Source organism: Marmota flaviventris, chromosome 6, assembly GCF_047511675.1.
Source record: "Marmota flaviventris isolate mMarFla1 chromosome 6, mMarFla1.hap1, whole genome shotgun sequence".
NCBI lineage: Eukaryota > Metazoa > Chordata > Mammalia > Rodentia > Sciuridae > Marmota > Marmota flaviventris.
The window spans coordinates 51217427-51221116 of NC_092503.1; the positions used below are offsets into that span (position 1 = coordinate 51217427).

The following is a 3690-nucleotide window of genomic DNA, read 5'->3' on the forward strand; positions in this document are numbered from 1 at the left end:
ATGAGATATCACCTCACACTTGTTAGAATGACTATTATCAAAAAGATAACAAGTATTAATGAAGATAGGGAGATAAAGGAATCCTGGCATACTGTTGATAGGGGTATAAATTTGTACAGTCATTAATGAAAACATGTGCAGCTACCTCTAAAAGTAAAAGTTAATGTGCTGCAATAAACATAGGACTGCAGATATCTCTTTAATGTACTAATTTCCTTTCCTTTGTATATACCCAGAAGTAAGATTACTATAACATTTGGTGGTTCTATATTTCCTATTTTGAAAAATCATCATACTCACCTGTACTAGTTATTTTGTGTCCTTTGGATAGTAGTCATTCTTACCGAAGTGAGACAATATCTCATTTTGGATTCAATTTCCATTTTGCTAATGATTAGCAATATTGAGCATTTTCTCATGGAACTATGGGCCATTGGTATGACTTCTCTTGAGAAATGTCTATTTAGATCTATTGCCCACTTTTTAATTAGGTTATTTTTATTGAAATTTTGAAGTTCTGAATATATTTTGGATATTAACCCCTTATCAGAAATATAGTTTGCAAATATTTCTCTTATTCTGTAGGGTTTTTTTCCTTTATTCTATTATTTTCTTTGCTGAGAGAGTTTCTTAGTGTGTTATAATCCCATTTGTCTATTTTTTCCTTTTGTTTTAGGATCCTATCCAAAACAAAACAAATCTTTGCTCATTCCAATGTCTCTAAACATAAAAATTGGAATGTTTCACAAATTGTCATGTCATCTTTGCCTGGGGGCCATGCTCATCTTCTCTGTATCATTCCAATTTAGTGTATGTGCTGTGAAAGGAAGAACTGCATGATCTCACAAAAATAGTCTTAAAATGCCCAATTCATAGGAGTAGACACTAGAATGGTGATTATAAGTTGTAAGGAGAGATAAACATTCAAAGGTCAAAGGGCACAAAGTTTCAAATAGATGAAAGGAATAAATTTGGTGATCTATTGCACAGCATGGTGACTATAGTTAATAATAATGTACTATATATTTCAATATTACTAAAAAGTAGATTTGAAATGGTCTCATCACAAAAAATAAGCACATGAAGTGATGAATATGTTTATTGGCTTGATATAATAAGTCTGCAATGTCGTAAATATATATGCCACAAACATATAATTATGTCAATTAAAAATAAAATACCTTTAAAAAAGAAAGAAGGAAACCAAGCACTGGCTACTGTAGGCAGAATTAGGCAAATCCTCATGCTTTCCAAACAAGGATGGGAAGGAATCACACAGACACTCTCTCTCTCTCTCTCTCTCTCTCTCTCTCTCTCTCTCTGGCTTAAATTTATTTTAAACCCATAACTGCACAGATGGTAGGTGAAAGGAAACATGACAAAAACTGTGTTCAAGTTTTCTTAGGAATAAAAAAATTAAACAAAATCCCTCTGAGTTAGTGCACAGCATTAAGCACTAAAGGCAATATTAAAAATCATCCCTAACACCATATTAAAATATTAGTATAATCAATGAGCCTTAAATAGTTGGTAATATGAACATTTTTAAAGAAAATATTTCACTCCATAAATTGCTCAAGTATTATTCAAATATCAGCAAAAGAGTTAATGAGTTCAATTATGCCTTTTCCTAATGTACACCTTAGATTTCCAAACTTTGATTCCCATCAGCTTACTCAATATACAAATAGTGTTAAAGGATAAAATCCACTTTTTCTTGTCAATTTGTGTATGCATGAATGTATGTATGTATGTGTGTGTGTGTGTGTGTATATACACACACACACACACACATACACAAATAGAAAATAATAAAACAAATATCACCCATGTAACCATGTGAATTGATTGCTACATTTAGTTCTTATATTTTGTTCATTAAAGGAAATAAAAGAGTAAATAAATTTATCTTTCTCTGGTGGTATTCCCTGCCTTATCTCTCTCTACAAAATAATTAACCAGAATTCAGTAGTATATTTGTATGTGTGTACAAAAAAAACACACACAAAAAAAATTAATTCCAATTTTTTTGATGTGCCTTTGTATCCGATTCGCCAGAATTTTATTGAGGATTTTTGCATCTAGGTTCATCAGAGATATTGGTCTGTAGTTTTCTTTCTTTGAGGTGTCTTTGTCTGGTTTCGGAATCAGGGTGATGTTGGCCTCATAGAATGAATTTGGCACCATGATCAAGTAGGATTCATCCCTGGGATGCAAGGATGGTTCAATATACGGAAATCAATAAATGTTATTCACCACATCAATAGACTTAAAGATAAGAACCATATGATCATCTGAATAGATGCAGAAAAAGCATTCGACAAAGTACAGCACCCCTTTATGTTCAAAACATTAGAAAAACTAGGAATAACAGGAACTTACCTCGACATAGTAAAAGCTATCTATGCTAAGCCTCAGGCTAGCATCATTCTCAATGGAGAAAAATTGAAGGCATTCCCCCTAAAATCTGGAACAAGACAGGGATGCCCTCTATCACCACTTCTATTCAATATAGTTCTCGAAACACTGGCCAGAGCAATTAGACAGACGAAAGAAATTAAAGGCATAAAAATAGGAAAGGAAGAACTTAAATTATCACTATTTGCAGGTGACATGATTCTATACCTAGAAGACCCAAAAGGGTCTACAAAAAAACTACTAGAACTAATAAATGAATTCAGCAAAGTGTCAGGATATAAAATCAACACGCATAAATCAAAGGCATTTCTGTATATCAGCGACAAAACTTCTGAAACGGAAATGAGGAAAAACACTCTATTCACAATATCCTCAAAAAAAATAAAATATTTGGGAATCAACCTAATAAAAGAGGTGAAGGATTTATACAATGAAAACTACAAAACCATAAAAAGAGAAGTAGAAGAAGATATTAGAAGATGGAAACATATACCCTGTTCATGGATAGGCAGAACTAACATCATCAAAATGGCGATATTACCAAAAGTTCTCTATAGGTTTAATGCAATGCCAATCAAAATCCCAATGGCATTTCTTGTAGAAATAGATAAAGCAATCATGAAATTCATATGGAAAAATAAAAGACCCAGAATAGCAAAAGCAATTCTAAGCAGGAAGTGTGAATCAGGTGGTATAGTGATACCGGATTTAAAACTATATTACAGAGCAATAGTAACAAAAACAGCATGGTACTGGTACCAAAACAGGCGGGTGGACCAATGGTACAGAATAGAGGACACAGAGACTAATCCACAAAGCTACAACTATCTTATATTTGATAAAGGAGATAAAAGCATGCAATGGAGGAAGGATAGCATCTTCAACAAATGGTGTTGGGAAAACTGGAAATCCATATGCAACAAAATGAAACTGAATCCCCTCCTCTCGCCATACACAAAAGTTAACTCAAAGTGGATCAAGGAGCTAGATATCAAATCAGAGACTCTACGTCTGATAGAAGAAAAAGTTGGCTCCGATCTACATATTGTGGGGTCAGGCTCCAAATTCCTTAATAGGACACCCATAGCACAAAGTTAATAACAAGAATCAACAAATGGGACTTACTTAAACTGAAAAGTTTTTTCTCAGCAAGAGAAACAATAAGAGAGGTAAATAGGGAGCCTACATCATGGGAACAAATTTTTACTCCTCACACTTCAGATAGAGCCCTAATATCCAGAGTATACAAAGAACTCAAAAAATTAAACAATA

General features: G+C 33.2%; 1 non-coding gene across 1 annotated transcript; it reads right to left on the bottom strand.

Annotated features, from left to right (window-relative positions):
* Positions 1-727: 727 nt before the first annotated feature.
* On the bottom strand, positions 728-833 carry LOC114086992 (U6 spliceosomal RNA). Its single transcript, XR_003581725.1, has one exon. It is a non-coding gene; the product is annotated as a U6 spliceosomal RNA (small nuclear RNA).
* Between the last annotated feature and the right edge of the window lie 2857 nt (positions 834-3690).